General features: G+C 41.5%; 1 protein-coding gene and 1 long non-coding RNA gene across 4 annotated transcripts in view; one reads left to right on the top strand and one right to left on the bottom strand.

The window, feature by feature from the left end:
* LHFPL3 (LHFPL tetraspan subfamily member 3) overlaps positions 1-21,517 on the top strand; it is a 567,114-nt gene that overhangs the window by 449,414 nt on the left and 96,183 nt on the right. The gene's annotated exons all lie outside the window — the stretch shown is intronic.
* LOC126949856 (uncharacterized) lies at positions 6,944-15,955 on the bottom strand. The gene is made up of 4 exons (XR_007723979.1): positions 15,822-15,955; positions 13,584-13,704; positions 10,584-10,835; positions 6,944-7,404 (listed from the first exon to the last, which is right to left on the bottom strand). It is a non-coding gene; the product is annotated as an uncharacterized LOC126949856 (long non-coding RNA).

Genomic DNA, 21,517 nt, shown 5'->3' with positions numbered 1-21,517 from the left:
TAGGAGTAAGAAATTTTGGCTCCTATTTTCAAGTGTCAGTGACTCCCAAGCCCCCTTCCCCCCAATTTTACACTACATTTACATGTATCTTAATACGGATTTGCACAGCTTAAAGAGTAGAAAAGCAGAGAAAAATTACATAATGTAGCCATCCATTCATAAACTATGTTTTACCCTCCATTGTTAAGTCTCCAGCACTGCTCATTAATATTATCAGCCCTGAGTTCAGGAGGCTGTGGTTAACTTAGATGCCCTTCAAGAGAATTCCCCCCATACACGTCTGAATGAAGAGTGATCCCTTTAACAAGACTCTTGCCAATATTCAGACTGATTGTGGGCCCTAATTTGTTCTAGCAGTTTTTTCTATCTACTATACAATGAAGGCACTAAATTAACATTATATCGTAGAATATGCCAGCCAAGCAAATCTGTCTCTGGGTTTCTGGATTTCCTGATTTATCCTGCTAGGTTTCTGTATTCAAAACTGCCTTGCATGATAAGACAAAAGCCAGTGAAGTCACCTTGCTGAATAGTGTAAACCAGATGGACTGTTTATTCACCAGGGCTCTGCACTCTAGCCTAGCTACCTGGTTGCTTCCAAATGCACTTCTAAGTGTTGAAATTGATACTAAAGCTTTAAGGGGTGGGGGTCCTCATAGCCTGACCTTCTGTTTACCACCCAAGGCAATTTTCCCCACAAATTCCAAAATGTCCTTATACCTGCTAAAATCAAGATGTTTCCAGAGTTGCCTTTGTCACTCCCCAGGGAGGATTCATGCACCCTGCTGCTCTCCCATAGTCAAACCCTGCTCATCTATAATGCACAGTTCACCTAGGTCCTATCTCCTGTCTGAAAACATTTGCTTGGCCATACATATGTCTCCTTTCTGGAATTTGTTTGCACTTCTTTTTGGTACCATCCAGTTTTGCAGTGTCTTGTTTATTCTTTATTTTAGGACCACTTTCCCCAACCAGAGTATAAACCACCTATGTACAACATCGTATCCTGATTTCCTTTTGAAACTCATGGTTCCTAAAGCAGACCATTAGTCATCTTAATTACTATCTGATTTATGTCAGGATGCCAAGCCCATCGTCTAGAATTCACCCTCCTGAAATATGTTAAGCAGGAAAGATGGACATTCTAGTACAGTGAAATTCATATCCAACCAGTTGTTAGAAGACCAGAATCCTCATCATTTTTGACCTTGGACAAGTCACATAACATTTTCAAGCCCCATTTTCCTTGTATACAAACGAATATGTTACATACCTACATCCCAGGTTCAAGTAAGGACATCAAATAAGACAGGACAAGCAAAAGTCATCTGTGTCTATGAAATACTGCTCAAATGTATGGTTGTATTATTAAGTCATTTGGCCTTTCTCCACATGGTTGACCTAAATGAAAAGCACAGACAGACCATCTTGAACTTTCTGGGAGATCTTACACAAACTTTAGTCTTTAGCATTGTTTTCCTATGGTTAATATTCTAGTATTATTTCTATAACCTGCCTTCTTTTCCTTTGAGCTTCTTGTTGGTGTAATTGGAAATGTTTTTCTGAGCTGATTCCTCTCCAGTAACCAAGTTATCCCCATTGTGTGCTCTGGTCTGTGGGGAGAGGGGGTTGTCATTGGCTCAGACTTCCTTGGCTTCAAGGGAACTTTCTGATTGCTCACAAAACAAACACAAAAGGACAAAGGAAAATTCAAAAGGCTGGGAACCAAGCCTGTGGGCAACATTTCTATTGACGGGGTTAATTCTGGCATAATTTAAAAGAGTTTAATTAATCATGGAGTTAAGCATAGAGAAAGGGTCCCTGGCAGCCTTACTTCTTGGGCTGAGATTATTGGTACCCTACTTAAAGGCCCATTCTCCTTTTGCATCACAGACTCCTTGATATTTTTAGCCTCCAACCACATCACATGATCACTGTAGTTCAGGGGTCTTCCCACCCATCTGTTTTTCTGGATCTTTGGAAGCAATGGATCTAGAAAAATAGTGCTTTTCTGGATCTAGAAAAACAATGTTCACAACTAAAATTTGTGGAAGATCTCCCAGAACCAGCTGGAACCGCTGGTTGCCTGGCCATACTTGGAAATCTCAACTTCTTTGGCTATTTCCATTTCCACAGATCAAAGAACAGGATAGGTTCAGATTTTCAGGGGAACTAAGGAATACATTTCCTGATTGAAAATATTGTTCCACCAGGGATGCAAGGTCTTTGTATTCTTGGATTCCAAGATGACTATGTCCTGATTCACCTGGCCTGTCAAACTAGAACAGCTGCAGCTGACAGCATTTAAGAGATCTTTAGTTGTGGCTGCAGGATGATTTCAGGTTTTTCTTTCTTGTGATATTATGCTCTCAGGGGGGACCTGAGAGTTTGCCTGAAGGAGCTTCCCTACTCCCAGTCTCTCCATAGGTTGTGGAGAGATATTGGATCTTTAAGAAGTTCAAAACAGCAAGGTTTCAATACTGGTGATGAAAGAAAAGCATCACATTCCCATTCGAAATCAAAGGTACAGAGATTTCTTATCAGTGTCATCCCTGCTTTCCCACTTTCTCTCCTTTCCCTCACCCCACAAGGGCAAAGGCTTACTCTCTACAAGCATCCAATGGATAGAGACACTCAGGAAGGTGTCTCGGAAGGGAAAATGAACAGAAGTGTGTGCTGGTAGCCTCCTCGTTAGCTAGAATGTTGACAGCCAATAAAAATAGAAACAAAAATTCTAAGCAAACTACTTTCTGGCCAGCTTCTGGCCTGGAAGCCATAACAAGTCTCTCACCCAGTTTAATCCAAAAACTGTTAGAATTCTCCGAGAGTCCAGACTCTATTACAGATGAATTAATTATCTCCATCACGGCTACTTATTTTAGTTCACTTTGACATGGTACTATCCATGACTAAACAGCTTTGTCACTATTGGCTCTTACGGTTCCTCGAGACTGCTGCCTCTGGGTAAGAAAGTACCAGGCTGTATATAATGTTTCCTGGAGAGCTCCCCCAAGCACTTTGTTCCTGTACCTTGTTTTTGCTACTGTAACTTTACCCCTTCACTTACCAAACAGGGAGGATCTATTCTGGTTTTCTCATATTCAGTAACTCACAGAGCAGAAAAATGAGATGATCCACAAATTTGCTGAAAGAGTTTGGATAGCTGGTAAACTCAATTCTGCATCCACTTATCTTTCTCTTAGTACATAAAAAACTGCTTTGGGAAGTATCTGACTGTGCAAAGAGGGATGTGTGACCAAAAGATGGAAATCTGATGTTTCCTGCAAGCTGACCATCAGTCTGCATCGGATCTGGCTATTTGCTAGCTTTTTTTTTTTTTTTTTTTGAGATGGAGTCTAGCTCTTGTCGCCCAGGCTGGAGTGCAATGGCATGATCTTGGCTCACTGCAACCTCCACCTCCCGGGTTCAAGCGATTCTCCTGCCTCAGCCTCTTGAGTAGCTGGGATTACAGGCACCTGCCACCACACCCAGCTAATTTTTCTAGTTTTGGTAGAGACAGGGTTCCACCATGTTGACCAGGCTGTTCTCCAACTCCTGACCTCAGGTGATCTGCCCACCTTGGCCTCCCAAAGTGCTGGGATTATAGGTGTGAGCCACTGCGCCTGGCCTGCTAGCATTTCTAAGATGCAGTCAGAACGTCCTTGCACAACTGGGTGGTTAATAAAGCATGTAGATTTACATTGCCTCCTGGACAAAAGAGGGGAAAAATAGAGGAGAGGTGGGAAACATTTGTAATAGAAAACCAAGTTTTTAAATCAACATGAAAGCAGGCGAACAGAAAGGCTAGCTTTGCATTAGAGGAAATAAGATGTAGAAAGCTGGTTTTTCATTGTGAAGAAATTTTAAAAGCAGTCCAGTGATATTTCTGACTCTGGATTTACTAAGATGTCAGTGATTAAAAAGCAATACTGTCAAGAATAATAATATGTCAGGGTAAAAATCAATAGCAGCCACAAAAACATAATAAGTTTTTCTGAAGAATGGTTTGAACTCACACTCACAGAATATTATGTCATTAAAGTGACCACGCAGCAACCAGCTGGACCTGCACTCACAGCTGACCAGACAAGAGCTGGGTTTGTTTTGGTTTGATTTTTTAGCAACTTAACTCTAGTAGCCTTGTCTCTAACTATGGAAGATTATAAAGCTGACAACTTGATTAGGATGAAAATCTGATGTCAAAATCGAATGTAGTTTTCCTTCCCAGTCTCACTTTTGAAACTCTAACTCTTTTGTGGTATCTCCCATAGGAGAATGTGGTGCCCAAAGAAACTGTGGTAGTGGAAAGAGAACAGGTTTAAGGATTTTTAGACCCATTAATCTAAAGTTTAAACACAAGCAACATTTGTCTAAGGTGTTAGAAGTCAAGATGGGATGACTCTTAGGCTCGGTGTGGATGGGAAGGCAGCATGAAGGAACTGGCACTGTTTCTTGAGCTGGGTGCTGGCTAGACAGATGTCCCACTTTGTGAATTCACTGAACATACACATATGATCTGCACACTTTTTCTTGTGTACTACAGAAGTATAATACACATTACACTTCAATAAAACACAGTAAAAAGCCTCTGCATTCTCTTAACAAACGTGCTCTAAATAGACAACAAATTTTGGGGAGGTCTCTTGAACCCTAGTCTCTTTCACAAAATGAGATGGTGGACCAGAGAACCCCAGACCTGAAGCTTCTTGATGTTGTCATCGTTGGCACATGATGAATGCATAGCGTTGGTATTCCTGCTATTTGTGACTCAAAGAACAATCAAAACATGGGCAAAGTTGCCACAGACCTTCCCAGAAAAGGCATAAATTGAAAGCTATGTAAATTTGTCACATGGGGAATGATGTTGAATAACTGGAGCCATAGGGCTGATGTTGATAGCAAAGAAGTAGAAGTAGGGTTACTGTCAGTGTAAGCCCCACTTTAAAAGCAGATGTTCATCACACAGCTAGTGATGTCTGTGATCACATTAAATTCAAGAGCCGATGTTTCTCTAATAGTTTCTTCTCAAAAATAGCTGCTGGAAATTATGGTTCTGTTAAAATAGGCTACAAGAATTTCCATCTAATCCAGCAGTTCAGTGTTTCAAGCAGTTCCTTTCTTTTCTTGTTTAATATAAAGTGAATTTAAAGGTAACCTGCACCGTGACTGATTGGCAGTTGGAAAGAATCATCCTCTGTGTCATCAGTGAGATGTTGCCAATCACATCACAGAATGGATGGGAAAAGCCCAAGGTCTGAGTTGGAGGGAATTTGCTGTTCTAATAGGAGAAATTACTGCAGCCTCCATTGGATAAGAAAATGAGCTATACCTATCTCCCTGTGTGCTTTTCCTACAACTTGAGCCTCTTGGAAGACAAAATATGTGTAGCGGGAAGAAGGAAAAATAATAATAATCCAACTAGGTGGTTAGCACCTGGATAACAGATCCACAGAGATGTTCTTAAAATCTTATTATTTTCTTCTAAAGCCTCTAAAGTCCCCTAGAAACAAGTCACCTGATTCTACTAAGCCACCTGCCTCATCCCACTGAAAACCTTTCCGGAAACATGGGCCAGACATGCTCTCTGATGGCCATTCGTCTTCTGAATCCCAAGAATAATCCTTTGGCACAAACATAGAAGTGTATTATTTGGTCTTCCAACAAACATGAAGAGAAACAATGAAATGAAGGAAATGCACATCACGAGCTGCCACACAAGATCCTAATTACCATAATTTGAACCATCCTCCTTCCCATTGCCGGAAAGTCAGCCTTCTGGATGAGAGCAAGCCAAACCAGCAAGATAACAGGCTTCTGTTCTCTCTCCCTGTCCCTCGCCTCTTTCTTTCTTCCTCTCTTCCTTAAATGATGTTCATTAAGACAGCGATTCTTCTAACAGTGTATAAGCCTCAATTGTATTAGTGAAAGCTTTGCATGACTTGATAAAATGAGCCAGAAAGAAGGAAGAGGGGCTGAAAGAAGCAGACACACGCTGTCTTTTATTCCCCAAAGCAACTGTCAGTCTCAGAATATTTTTGTAGAACCTGCCAGAAATCTCTCTGGAATCATCCCTGTTGGATACAAGGACAGTAAATCTAAAAAGTTCAGGTCTTCCGTGGTATGAATCAGAAACTCTTAATAATTCAGAAAAGGCCAATTTAAACTCCACATGTCCAGTCACATCAATACACCACTCCCTGTAGCTCCAAACAGCCCCTAGAATATTTCCTTTTCCTAGATTACTCATAGCTTTGCCTTGTCCCTGACTTCCCCCAAACTACTTGAGTAAGTTACTTTGGCATAGCTTCTTACATTTAGGCAGCAAATGAGCCAGGATGGGAGACATGCAAAGTGTGTTAACTTTGTACTTATTAGAATTCACCTAAAATATGCCCATTGAAATATGGATCTAAAAAGCCCACCCCTGCCCACCCCAGTGCCAGGGCTTCTACCTTTTGCTGTAACAAGTGTGGTAGAAATTGGCCCCACTGTCACTCTTCAGCTCACATATAGGATGTGATGGGATTTTTCAGTAGCAGCTTTAAATCAGTTTGCTGAGGCCTCAATAGTGCAGCCCCAAGTTAGGGCTCGAGGAAGCATGTCCTGAAGTCACAACGCTCCTTGTGACAGCATGTGCACTGACACAGTGGAGGACTGCTTCACTGACCTTTTGTATTTTAGAGTGTGTGACCAGGTGGGCTGCTTTGTTTTCAACCAGTGTGTAGGGAAGACACAATTTAGCAAGACAAAGGACACGTTTTTTAAGAAGCAGAGATATCGAACAACTGGCATCCTTTTTTGGCGTTAGTGTGGAGGTGGCTAATCAAGACAGGCTAGGAGTGATCCAAGTAGTTGGAGGAACTTGACAGAGAGTAAATGATTATGAGGCCATATTTGAAGGTCATGAAGTCAGTAAGAAAAGAAATGCATGTGATAGTGGGAGTTTGAAGTAAATATATATTTTACATCCAAGTGACCTATGATTAGAGGAAAAGGCAGCCAGTAAGGTACGGAAAATGAGGCCAAATTGGAGTCAAGGGCTACCAATCAGGCAGGAAGGACATGACAGGAAATCTAGTTAATTCAGCTTATTAGTTTGGATGGTTGAGACTGCTAGGTCTTAGAAAACCCAGCTCAAAGTGCTTTAAATAAAAAGGACATTTTTGGCCTAAGATAACCAGAAGTCCAAAGGTAGGCAGTCTTTAACTGTGGCTGATCCAGTGGCCAATCATTTCATCAAGGACCTAGGTTTTATCTGTCTCTCTGCTCTACCATGCGTGGTGTCTGCTCCATCCTGAGACTGGATCTCCCATTGGTCAGAAAGTGGCTGCCAGTCACAGTTGGATGTCCACACTTTCTCGCACACATCCAAGAAAAGCAAGGGAGTTACTCCTAGAACATATCCTAAAGGAATGAAAAGAAAGTTTCCCAAAAGCCTCTGCAAACCTCGCATAGCATCTCATTAGCCTGAATTGTATCTCGTGTTCTTTCCTGAACCAATCACAACTAGTTTGTATTATTTTGTTTGGCTTAAGTGCATCAAAGTCCACTCCTGTGGTCAGAAAATGGGGCTAGCTTTGCCTAAATTAATGGGAAGCATGGAGGACAGATAGAAAACTAACCGAAGTCAGCAATCTCCTAGGAAAGAGAAAGAGGAGATGCACGCTGCATGGGCAACTGTGATCATCATTAATGCTGTTCACCCAGCATTTCTGAATTCCCACCTTCCTGGCACATGGTAGGATTGTACCTCCTGGCTCCTAATGGCTGGGTGGGGCTGTGATACTTGTTGCAATCAATGAGTAGTGAGCAGAAGTGGCACGTGTCACCACCAGGCTAGAAACTTTAATGGCCAAATGAGGCCACCTGAGCTATCTTTAGTTTTGTATTAGACACTAATTAATGCAGAGCAGCTCAGGTGGTAGCTGCTCCTTCTGTATACATCCCCAAATGAGGAGCATGGAGCAGAGCCCCCAGCTAACCCATGATGGAGATGAGCAAGAAATAAACCTTCAATGTCAAAATCCACTTTTTTTTTACTCCAACATACCTTAGTCCGTCCTTAATAAAACTACAGACAACATAGGCTAGGTGCGGTGGCTCACACCTGTAATCCCGGCACTTTAGGAGGCTGAGGCAGGCGGGTCACTTGAGCTCAGGAGTTCAAGACCAGCCTGGGTACCAATGCTGAAACCCCATCTCTACAAAAAAAAATACAAAAGTTAGCCGGGCGTGGTGACATGTGCCTGTAGTCCCAGCTAACTGGGGTGCTGAGGCGAAAGGACCGCTTGAGTCCAGGAGGTAGAGGTTGCAGTAGGCTGAGATGGTGCCACTGCACTCCAGCCTGGGTGACAGAGTGAGACCCTGTCTCAAAAACAAACAAACAAAAACAAACAAAAAAAAGAAACAAAAAGAAAGAAAGAAAGAAAGAAAGAAAGAAAGAAAGAAAGAAAGAAAGAAAGAAAGAAGGAAGGAAGGAAGGAAGGAAGGAAGGAAGGAAGGAAGGAAGGAAGGAAAGAAAGAAAGAAAGAAAGAAAGAAAGAAAGAAAGAAAGAAAGAAAGAAAAGAAAGAAAGAAAGAAAGAAAGAAAGAAAGAAAGAAAGAAAGAAAGAAAGAAAGAAAGAAAGAAAGAAAGAAAGAAAGAAAGAAAGAAAGAAAGAAAGAAAGAAAGAAAGAAAGAAAGAAAGAAAGAAAGAAAGAAACTATAGATAACATCATGGCAGCAGGTGATGTCAGCATTTGGCATCTAGTCCTGTTGGCAGGGGGTGCTATGTGAGGTGGACACCAGTGTCACATGGTTTATGACCCCAGTTAGGCATGGCAGGCCAAGGTGAGCAAGTATGTCCTAGAACTAGAAACAAGCAGTTTTCCTGAGAGTTCCCACTGAACATGGCCGCCACTTACACATCTTCTCCTCAAGAAAAACAAAAAAGAAAATATTCCTAATTTGTCTCTTAAATAATCTAGACACATGCCTGGCATATAAGAAATAAAAAAGAATCTACATTCTGTTAAGCATTTTAAGTTAAATAAATTATTCAAGAAATGTGGAGAAAAAGTTACCGAGATCAAAAAAATCTGAATTCATGTAAATGATTATTTAGGATCAGAAATGCATCTGTGGAAAAAATAACCTACAAAGTAGAAAACAAAAAGTTTAAGCATCATATTTACTAAAATATATTTTAGTTTTTGAAATATTTTTGAAATGCGAAAGTTATCACTAATTGAAATGTGTATAGTACTACACCTATGCAATGTTTATTGCTCTGTTGTATAGTCTACAAAACATTTATCTTACAATTAATTGAAATTTATAATTCTATACATTTCATCTTATAATTAATTGCTATTTTTCTAAATGACAATATTTTTTAAAGTGTAAAATTACAGTGTAATGTAAGTCATCCTAATAACAGAAAGATATGTGCTAGAAAGTCTCGGAATATTTCTTTGAAAGCCTAGTTCTCAAAGGAAAATAAAATAGAAAAGCTTCACATTGTTTAGTAAATAATAACTATAATATTTCTTCCATATATTCATCTACATCTTCTTTGAAGAATATTTTTAAAACTACCTCTTGTTTTTGCTTCTGTTTCTTTGGATTGTCTCTGACCTGTGTATGTTGTAAGGTTTTACTAACTACCACAACAGGAATGAATTATGTGGAATTCTTTAGTATAAGCTGAGAAGGACTTGGAGAGTGCTCCTTCTCTGGCAGGAATGTTTAAGATTCAGTGGGTTTTGCTCCTAGAGATAATTTTTATTATTGCATTCAAAAACATCCTGTCTGGTTGTTGAGCGTTTCCAGAGCAGAATACCTGGGTAATTTTGATTAGGTCATAATCTTCAAAACATGTTACAATTGCCTAGTGACGAGATGCTCAATTTTTAGATTTTTTTTTTTTTTTTTTTTTTTTTTTTTTGCCCTGTTCTCAAATGCAGTCGTCATTCCCTACTTGAGAGCTATTTTTGCTATCCTCCTTGCAGAGATGAAAATGTGAAGGCACAGAAATTGTTGTTAGGTTGGGTGCCAGCCTAGGAGCCAGAAGACTTGGACTCTGGGTCCTGGACCTCACAGGCTGATGCTCAGGCCAGCAAAGTCAGGAGGAGAAGGGTCTCAGACATCTGCTGATGGGAAAGGTGTGCAGCACATTCACATCCAGGCAGCCACACCTGCCTCACCCATGGAAGAGATATTCTTTGTTTTGACAAATGGCCCTTCTGGGTCTGTCTGGCCAACAAGGAAGGGTGAAGCACCAGCATTGCCCACACCTTGCCTAAGTCCTCTCCTAACAATCAGGCCTGGGAGAGATGTGTTTCAGAGCCCCCAAATCCTGGCCTCCATCTATATCACGACATAGTAGAGGAAGCATGCACTCTTCGACTCACCTGCTTGGGCATTGATGATCCTGGCTTCTGCCCTCTCTGCCTGCACCTTAGGAGATGGAAGCAGGGACCCCTGCAGAGACAAGAGACCCTGCTGGGCAGGGGAGTCATGGGCATCTCTCCTAATGATCCCATCATGCCGTTGCTTCCCGCACACCATGCCCCAAAGAACCTCATTTTCGTTTTGCTTTTACCTTGATTAATGCCCTTTATGAGTTGCCTTCCCACGACTTCACCTGCAGCCACTGCCCAAGCACGTGTTCAGCTGTTGGGATCTCTGGGAGTTGTTTTCCATCTTCCTACTCCACAATTATGCCAACGGCCATCTTCCTGACCCAAGCCTACTGGGAGCAGGAGTCTCCTATTTTGTTCTTCCAGGTGATCTTCCTTTTTGCAAGTGCAAAATCTCAGGTGTAGGCTTTGGTCTTTTGGTGCTAAAATGTGAACTGAAATTTAAAATGTTACAAAGGTAGGTCATGGTAGGACTTGCTTTCCCTAAACCAAAGATGTCCTTATACCTAAGGCTAATGTTGCCTTCCCTTTGAAAAGCCACCACATCAATAATTCAGTTTACATCTCAGCTTGCCTAATATATTTCTCTCTTATTTGAAAGGCAAGATGAACTTCAGAGAATTTTTTTAAGTGAGGTTTTGTGAGCTGAGCCTTCCAAGAAGCCCGCAAGGTCTGTGGGTTCTGTATGTGACTGGGGCTCAGGCTTCACTCCCGAGAGTGAGTGCTATCTCCGTTTTCTCCTGCTACCTCTCCAACCACTCCTAACCTACATTTCTTCCAGCTCCTCTTCCTCTAACTGCTCTTGCCCACTTTCCTCTTCCTATGTGCCTTCCTTAAACTTATCCATTCCCATTGTCTCAAGCACCCGTAACCAGTAACTCTGGCCACAATCCCTATTGATCTCCAAACCCTCTTTCCCCCAACTGTCAAATGCAGGATGTCTTGGAATACTTAGACACCTCAAAGTCAACCTGTCTAGGCTGAATTGATTGTTCCTTCACACCCCCACCCAAACCTTTGCCACCTCCTCCCATCACCTACCCACCCATCCAAACACCTCTTTGAGTATTTCTTAGTGACCCAGCTCCTTTCCTTGCTAGCCAGGCAGACATTGTTGAAAGGAGGAGCTGGAGAAGGTGGCGCAGGAGTTGAGATATTAGAGTACCTACACACACCTTCAACTCTGGAGCCAAAAACCAAAGAGGAAACAGGAGGCAAAGTGCAATAAAAGATCCAGATAAGCTCCTGGGGCCCCCAAAACAGAAAGGACCTTGGCTTGGCTTCCCTTTAGGAGGCTACCAGCCTCACAGAGAATTCCACATTCATCTGGCACTTGAGCTACAGATTAGAAAAAATGAGGGAGGAGATCAGGCATATGGGACTAAAACTATGTTTCCAGTTTCCCAAGGGCTGCCCCATGTATGCAGGGATTCCAGGAGTTCCTGCTTATCCCAAGGGGGACCAGAGAGGTTCTGAGAACAGCCATAGTGTAGAAGAGCCTTGAGATCTGGACACAGAAACTGAAGAATGCAAAGACTTTGAACTGGAAGGATATGGCTGAAATGGTGCACAGAAGCAACAGGGGACCCAAAGGATCACGCATGACCGAGCATACCAGGGAGACTAGCACAAAGTCCCCAGGCCCAGGGACCAGCCCAGCTCAGTCAGGGCACTCACAATAGGACCAGCCAAGACCTGGAAAGGCCCTTCCCATCATGGTGATGACAGATAAACTTTGCTCTGCACCCATATAAGGGGGCTGGGGGGTTCGTGGGCAGGGTAAAAAGAAAAGACCCTGAAGGCCTGAATGTAACCAGAAAAGGTGATGTTAACCTGAAAGGAACTATTTTAACTTGGAAGAAACTGAGATTTCTCTAGTTAGTACCAAAGTTTTTAGTTTTGTTTTTGTGTGTATGTTTGTTTTGTTTTGTTTTTGTTTTTGAGATGGAGTCTCGCTCTGTCGCCCAGGCTGGAGTGCAATGGCACGATCTGTGCTCACTGCAACCTCCACCTCTTGGGTTCAAGCAATTCTCCTGTCTCAGCCTCCCGAGTAGTTGGGATTACAGGCACGTGCCACCACGCCCGGTTAATTTTTTGTATTTTTCGTAGAGACAGTGTTTCACCGTGCTAGCTGGGATGGTCTTAATCTCCTGACCTTGTAATCCACCCGCTTCAGCCTCCCAAAGTGCTGGGATTACAGTATGAGCCACCGCACCTGGCCAAGTTTTTTGTTGTTTTACTTTATGTTTCTTTCTCTCTTACCATTGGATGGAGAGCCATCAAAGACAATTAACTAAGTAATAAATGATAAAAATGCTATTGTTTTCACAATTTGTGCTGTAGTGAGACTTTTTGACACTATTGCACAAAAAGCATCACTATTAACCTTTCTTCCCTACCTCTTTCTCTACCCCTGCTATGTTGGTGTCTCCCCGAAATTTTTGGTGTTTCCCCAAAATTCATATGTTGGAACTTAATCCCAATGTGATAGGATATAGGAGGTGATTAAACCATGAGCGCTCTGTCCTCATGAATGGAATTAGTGCCCTTATAAAAGATGTTGGGCCAGGCACAGTGGCTCACGCCTGTATACCCAGCACTTTGGGAGGGTGAGGCAGGCAAATCACTTGAGCCCAGGTGTTTGAGACCAGACTGGGCAACAAGGTGAAACCCTGTCTCTACAAAAAATACAAAATTAGCTGAGCGTGGTGACACCCACCTGTAATCCCAGCTACTTGTGGGGGCTGAGGTGGGAGGATTGCTTGAACCTAGGAGTTCAAGGCTGAAGTGAGCCATGATAGTGCCACTGATCCAGCCTGGGCAACAGAGCAAACCCTATCTCAAAAAAAAAGAGAGAGAGAGAGAGAGACAGAGAGAGAAGACAGCTTCCCTCCCCTTCCACCATGTGAGGACACAGAGAAGATACTAGCTATAGGAACAGGCACTGAATCTGCTAGCACTTTGATCTTGGACTTCCCAGGCTCTAAAATTGTAAGAAATTAATTTCTGTTGTTTATCAGTTACCCAGGCTAAGGTATTCTGGTAGAACCCAAGTAGAATAAGACAATGCCCATCTAACAGTAGACTAGCCTGTAGACTGTATCTCTGAGCTGTCTCACATCTAAGTTCCATCCTTTCCAACCCCAATGCCAATGCCAAGATTCACACTGGTCATCTCTTACCTGGAGGTTATAACCCTGAGTGATGTCCCCTCCTCCAGATCTTCTCTTTTTAATGTGTCCTCACCCACATTGATCTTTCTAAAATATGATGCTCTCCAGCTTTAAAAACTGGGCTGACTCCCTGTGAATAAAGGGTGATTATCATACTCCAAAGCTTGTCCCAGAAACCTCTTCCTAATCACTCCTGCTATAACCTCAGTCTTATATATCCTCTGCCCTCGCTCACACATTCCAAGTTCAAGCCATAGCAGTTATTTACCATTCCTATAATGGACCAAGTGCTTTCACTTCACTAATCTTTGCACTTGCTATTTCCCTTCAAGATCCAGATCCAACATACCACTTCTTCGACATCCTCTCTAATTCCTTTCATTCCCCAAGTCAAATTTATCAACAACTCTTTTGTTCCCTTTACACTATATACATGCCTATGGCAACCAGAAAGCCACAAGTACCAGTTTCTAATACTCTATTCTATTCACAAATTAGAAAGATAAAAGTTTGTGGACCATGCTGCTCAACTTATAGTTCCAAGGCCATGACCATGTGTTCCAAAATCATTATTAGTCTTTATGACATTTTATCATGATCTTCAGTTTGCATAACTAACCCCATGCTTGAGTTAAACTCCTAAAGGGCAAGAACCATGTGTGTGTTCCTCTTTGTAGCCACATCTTTCTATGATGCTCACTCCTTCCATCCTACTCAGCTTAGCAGAGGAACATCTGGCCAATTAGCAAGTTAGAAACATCACTCTCTCCTGGGATGAAACCACTCCCATACCAGGGCAAATGTCTGGCAAATATAAGGAAGACTTAGTTTCAGCGCCCACTTACCCTCCTGAGTAGGTACCTTTGTGCAGTGTACAAACTACCCAACTGTATGTAACAGCCCTTGGACCTAACATGTAGTAAGGGCAAAATATATCTTTGTTGATGAATGAACTTGTCTAGGGAACATTCCCTACCCTTACCGCTCTTAAATTACATGAACCAGATGTGCCTATTATTTACATAGTTTTGGTATTGCACTATATCCAATAATCAAATATTCTTCAGCATGCCTTGATAAATTAATGTCAGGCTTAGCCATAGAAACTTACTATACTATGATATTTGTAGCATCGTTAAAAATTAAGTACCAGCATTTTATAGAGCATTCAGCACAAATACTCAATATATGCTTATTAAGTAAATACAATTTCAAATATTAATATCTGAAATTATATTGCCATTCCTTTAACGATTGCAGTACAACCATTATCCCTATCTTGTCTCTGAAAATAAGTGAACTGTATTCAGAGATAAGATTTTAGGTACTACCTTACTGTGTCATAAAAATAACAACAGCCTGAACATTGGTGGAATATTGGTGGCTTATTAAACTACATGTCTGTTTGTTTCTTGCTAATGGCCCTACCACTCAACCAGTTGGTGTGTGCTCCCACACAGTGTATTCACACATTCAACCTTCAAGCTAACATAGAACCCAGGCAAAATCAACAACAGACTCTAGCACAAGCTGAAGTAAATTCAAATGTTAATATATGGTCCTTTATTTCTAGAGTAAGAGTAAATAAGGGGGTTTTAGAATCTACAAAGGATGCCATGTGCATCAATAAAGGCATTTTATTGCAGTATGACTTGATTTTTAAGTGTATTAGACAGAAATCTGCTCTAAGAGAAGCTATAAATTTCTATACAATATGTGTAGATGGCTAAAATTCTAATATCTCTGGGCCCTGTTTCTCTCTAGGCTACTAGAAATACAACAAAGTCAAAGTTAAAGATGGAAGGAAAGTGATAATTATGCAAGTTATTTCATCATTGAGGGAAGGTTTGATAAAGTATCTCAAAACTTGTGTATTTTGGGAAGAGTGACAGCCTAGGAGGTCGAGGCTGCATTAAGCTGTGGTAGTGCCACTGCACTCCAGTCTAGGCAACAAAGTGAGACCCTGTTTCAAAAAAATTAAATTAAATTTTAAAAACTGCTGCACTTTAGAAAAACTTTTTATGGGTTAAGTATTTTAAATCTGTCGCTCTAGGTAAAATAATTTGTCAACTCTGAATAAATTGTGGAGGATGCAAAAGTTGTCTTCAGAAGAGATATAGGATTTTCATGACCCTAAAATGTGTCAAGTAAGAGTTTCTTCTCCTGTGTCAATTAGGGCCCTTCAGTTGTAGATCACAGAAAACTTGACCCAAACTGGATCAATCACGTTAGGAATAATTCACTTACGACACAGCTGGATTCAGGACTGGTTCAACAAATAGCACCAAGACTCAACATCTCTTTCGGTTCTTCTGCTATGTTACTTTCAGTCTTGGGCTTCACATCTTAGCAGACAGAGGCAGCAGCTCCAGTTTCTAGATCCTCTCTAGTTTTAAGTCAATCTGAAAAATAGAGCATATCTTTCCAGGATTTCCAAGAAAGTTTCCTTGCTCTTCATTGGATCACATGTCCAATTGGATCACATGTCCTTGTTGGATCACATGTCCATTTCTAAACTCATTACTGTGAACCCAGACATGTGATATGCTGATTCTCCAGCTTGAGTCACTTTCCGACACCTGGGGCTGAGACTGCCAGAAACACTTTGGAAATGGTGGAGGGGGCTATTCGTCAAAGGAAAATCTAGGTATAATTACCAGAAGAAGGAGGAATGGATAGCAACCAGAAAAAAAACAATGGATATCTGCCATCACTTTCTTCCCTGTGGTGGGCAACCTCTAGATGACCCCCCAGTGATCTCCACTTCCTGGTATTCTGCCCTTTTATAATGCTCTTCCCCCTTGAGTGTGGGCAAGACTTTGTAACATGCTTTTAACCGATAGAATATATCAAAAGGGATGAGATGTCACTTCCATGATTAAGTTACATAAGATTGTGATTTCCTTCTTGCTACCAAACTCTCTCTATTGCCTTCTCGGCTTGCACGCTTTGATGAAGCAAGCTACCATGTTGGAGAGGCCCACATGGCAAGAAACTGAGGGTGGCTGCCAGCTAAAAACTGAGGTCCTCAATGCAATAGCTCTCAAAGTACTGAATTTAGCTAACTACTATGTGAGCTTGAAAATAGATCATTTCCTAGTCAGGCTTTCAGATGAGAAATCAGACCTGACCAATATCTTGATTGCATTCTTGTGAGAGATACTGAGACGATATCTGGGGCCCTTCTTAGCATCCCTTAAGTTCAACTACTTAGGGGAGTACTAGTTTACATAATATGAAGGTGCAGAACTAAAGGGTATACAAGTATTTTGGACCCCAAAATAGTTGCTTCTTGAAAGAGATGTGACTCAAATGAATGTGTAGTCATTGTTAATGGCCAGTGACAACTATCTGTAGCAATGTAGACAGCTGTCACCTGTTATAATTTGAGGTCCTCTCCTATCTGGAAGTTGCCGTGAATGGCCAGAGTTGACTACATGGTCCCACATCAGCCTTCTTTCTGTCTTCAGTTCCTTCCTATTCCCCTGCCTTGTTCACCCCCTCAAGGGTTGCACAGCTGCAGCCCCATAGAGCCCAGACTGCAGTTGCACTAAAGGAGGCTTCACAGAGCTGCACAAAAGCTTCCAGCCACCAAAGCACAAAGCCTTTCCTTCAGTCAGCCTCCACAGTCTCCCAGCTCTTAGGAGTACCATAATCCTACATGACAGTCAGATTTATGCTTCCCTATGGGACTTTTTAGGCTGATCCCAAACCCCTCTCTTCTCATACCATCTACAGTTTTTAGTCTGGGTCCCTCTAGAACAGCCCTTGGGGAATAGGATTTACTAGGTTAACCCTAGCCACATTGCTTTCTCTGAACCCTGGGCTCTCTTCCTCTGTGGATTCTGTGATTCCGCAGCTCAGCATAGTATTTCAAACACACTGTACTGTAAACCATGATATGTTTCATGATTAAGGACTAAAAAGAAGACAGGTGGTGCCTTCATGGTAATTAAAGCCTGCTGCAGGCCGTGTTTTAGTGCGTATGACTGACAATGCAGGAAATACGGCAGTCTTTGGTAAAGAAACAGCTCTGTCTGTCACATGGCTGTGGCTCATGCAAGTTTTCAGACACAGAACAAGGTTGGAGGGAAGCTCACTCATCTTTTTCTAATTGACATTTAGGTCATTTGGGAAAGTATATGCCACAAAGCATAATGCTTTCACTCATACTTAGATTTCAATTAGTTCAGGACTAAGTTATTCATAGATTATTTAGAGATGCATTGTATCTTTTGAATTATTAATTCAAGATAAAACTCAATCTATTAGGGGAAATTTTTCTACCAGAGTTTATTCTAGGAACCCTTAAACTGATCTTGATCTCTGCAGATTTCTAAACCAATAAAGGGATTGCATTGAACCCCAAAGTTGTATTTGTTACAAATGCAAGTTTTAGATTCTGGGAAACAGAATGTTGAAGTTCTCTTTCCAGTAATGACACATGTTGTCTTTGTGACTGTAAACATTTTCCCTTGAGTGTTGACTAAAATGAAGAAGCTCTTAGGATCTTTTTAGGATGAATGTCCATTATGTTCTTTGAGTGTTTTCAACATGGAAAAAAAACTGAATTGATTAAATTCTGTTGACAATTCTAGAATGAAGATTAATTATTTTTTAGTGCAAGGAAATCCTTTGGCTTCATTCAGTTGTGAACAAAATATTTCCAAGTGCCTGTGAGGCTGGGTCAAGAAATGATCAAAGGGAACCCAACAAAGTCTTGCTGTGGACCATGCCTGAGATCAGGCACTCGCCCCCACTCTCCTTGCTACTGGAGCCATGGCTTCATTTTACTCATAATATCTTTCAGGCATTAAACAATACTCTTGGAAATCCTCTTTTTCTCAGTCCTCTCTTCCATCTACGTGTTCTTCATAATAATTTCATTTATTCCTATCACCCTGTTGGAGGTTGAAATGTGCCCCACCAAAAAAAAAAAAAAAAATATATATATATATATATATGTTAGAGTCCTAAGCTCCTGTACCTCAGAATGTAATTTTATTTGGAAACAAAGTCCTCATGGAGGTAACCAAATTAAAGTAGGTCATGAGGGTGGGCCCCAGTCTGATATGACTGGTGTCCTAACAGTCTGGGGGGAAATTTGGATACAGAGACAGACATGCACAGACAGAGCACCATGTGAAGATGAAGGCAGAAAAGAGGTTGGGGTGATGCTTCCACAAACCAAGGAATGCCAGAGAGTGCCAGAAAACCACAGAAGCCAGGGGACAGGCATGGAACAGATTCTTCCTCACAGCCACCAGAAGGAATCAATCCTGCCAACACCTTGATCCTGGACTTCCAGTCTCCAGAACTGCTAGACGATAAATTTCAGTTGTTTAAGCCACACCATTTGTGGTACTTTGTTTCAGCAGCCCTAGAAAACGAATACAGACTCCAACTCTCGAAGTATTATTTCCAGCTCAAAATCCTCTTCTGAATTGTCGGATTGACAAGAGATACACAGGCTTCTCAAACTCACATAAAGGTCTTATTTAGCCCAACACCTGGACCATAACAAGTTCTCAGTAAGAGTTAATGCTGCTGCTACTACTGATGATAATAATGATGAAGTCGCAGAAAAGAAGGGGAAGAGAAGGAGCAGCAGCAGGGAGAAGAGAATGAATTAACTGAATCTGGCTCCCCTCTGTGAAATACAAAAGATGTGAACAGTCTCCGCAAGATGTGTCTTTTCTATCTTTGTACTTTATCCAACCACTCACTGAACGTCTAAAGCACACTCATGATTGAAGTTTCTGAATGTCCTTATTGAATGCATTGGTGAACAACTGGTCATTAATCACAGATGGACATTCTTTAGAAGAAATCATAGTTCCTGGCTCCTTTGTGCATTCAACCGGAGTGTTTATTTGCAGTGAGGCAGTCTGAAATACCGTCTCATTGGCCAGGACTATACTACATCTCAGCTGAAGAGAGAAAAGTGGCATGATAAGTTCACATTATGGCTGTGCCTGGGATTTGAGTAGCAGTATTTGAGTCTCAACCTACCCTTCTCCCCCATCAGCCACACTCTTCCTCTGATCAAGATGAGGAGGCACAGAATAGCAAACTGTGCCCACTTCCTTCAGAAACTGAAATTCCCAGGTTATTTTAAATGGCATCATTTATCAAAAACCTGCTGGCTATGTCAAAACACTGTCAGACTCTTACTTTGTATTCATTTTTCCAGTTGAACCCACCAACTCCCACTTCTGGTATGGCAGAAGTATTATGAATTTCCTTTCAAAAATTACTACCCATTTCATCGGTGGCTGGAGAGACTACATTGCCCGAGGTTACTCAGCTAGAAAGTGCCTCGGCTGGGACTTGAACCTATGTCTCTGTGACTGGCCTACTTAGGGCCCAGCACTGGAATTGTACCTAGTGACTAGCTGGTACTCAATAAGTATTTTGCGGGCTTAATGACTCCAAAACCAGTACTCTTTCCACTACATGGTGGAGACTCTCTGAAACTGGAGGAGAAGAGGTGAAAAAGACAGAAACTCGAGGCAAAAGCTCTGGGTGGCAGGAGTTTGGATTGAGAGATAAGTCTTTGGTCTTTCTGTTCTTTCGGTGTGTGATTCCATCAACTTGTAGTAATTACACACAATGCAAGCCAAGGTTTATTAGATACTCTAAGGCCAGCGGGTCTAACAAGTAAATAACAAACACAAAAACAAAGATTATTACCATTAAGACATCTCTTGATTTTAGGGTAATACCCAACAAAGCACTTATTTCATTAATCACCATTTGGTCCTTTGCTGCCCTTTCACCCCAACCCCATAGATGTTAGACTCTTTTTTGTTTGTTTGTTTGTTTATTTTTTGAGGTGGAGTCTAGCTCTGTCACCAGCCTGGAGTGCAGTGGCACAATCTTGGCTCACTACAACCTCCGTCTCCTGGGTTTAAGCAATTCTCCTGCCTCAGCTTCCTGGGTAGCTGGGATTACAGGTGGTGCCACCAGGCCCAGCTAATTTTTGTATTTTTAGTAGAGACGGGGTTTCACCATGTTGATCAGGCTGGTTTGAACTCCTGTCCTCAAGTGATCGCCCACCTCAGTCTCCTAAAGTGCTGGGATTACAGGCGTGAGCCCGTGTGCCCAGCCGGATCTTGGATCCTTTTGACAAGAGTTTAAAGAACAAGCATAAGGTACAGATATTTTAGCCTGGAGCTATCCAGAAGTTTATAGATCTTTAACACCCTTTTCCTAAATGTCAGGTTGCTGAGACAGGCAGGGGTGGTACATATGCCTTGAGATTCTTTTCTTAGTACATGTGCTGAAGAGAGTGAACATGTGAAAATCTCTTTCCAATTTCTACTTAGGAGAACAGATTAGTTAATGTTGCAGTCCATACTAAAGTGACCATCTACGTTCTGCCTTTGAGGGACTCAACCTGGATACAGGACAGATTTTCTGTTAGGAAAAATCCCAAAGCCCCTATCCAAGGACAATTGTGTTTACTAATTTTTGACGTTTTTTCTTAAATTCTATTACTAGCACTCTCACAATAACAGCACCTTTAATTTTCAATTATTGATAAATAATATTTCTATAAATAATATTGTATCATATAACATGTGATTTTTATAGTATATATAGTACAAAATGAATGGCTTAAAGAGTTTATTATGGAAGGCAAGAGAAGAATCTTACCCATCCAGCACAGAGGAAGCTCATTGTACTGTAGCTCAGATACCCTGGATTGAGTGTTAGCCATTTAGTTGATGAATCGTTTTTGAGCACCAAGAATGTGTTATGCACAGAGCCAGGTGCTGGGGTACAATAATGAGTGAGATGGACATAGTTCCCACCCATTCAGAGTATATAGTCTATGAGAAAGTAATAGAATAAATTGTGGTAAGTGCTGCAATAAGGAAGATGCAAATGCAAGCTGTACCAGGCAGGAACACTGAATTTAGCCTAAACGGGTTATGCAA

The sequence above is a fragment of the Macaca thibetana genome, chromosome 3 (assembly GCF_024542745.1).
Source record: "Macaca thibetana thibetana isolate TM-01 chromosome 3, ASM2454274v1, whole genome shotgun sequence".
Taxonomy (NCBI): Eukaryota; Metazoa; Chordata; class Mammalia; order Primates; family Cercopithecidae; genus Macaca; species Macaca thibetana.
This window is presented reverse-complemented; position numbering and strand designations above follow the sequence as displayed.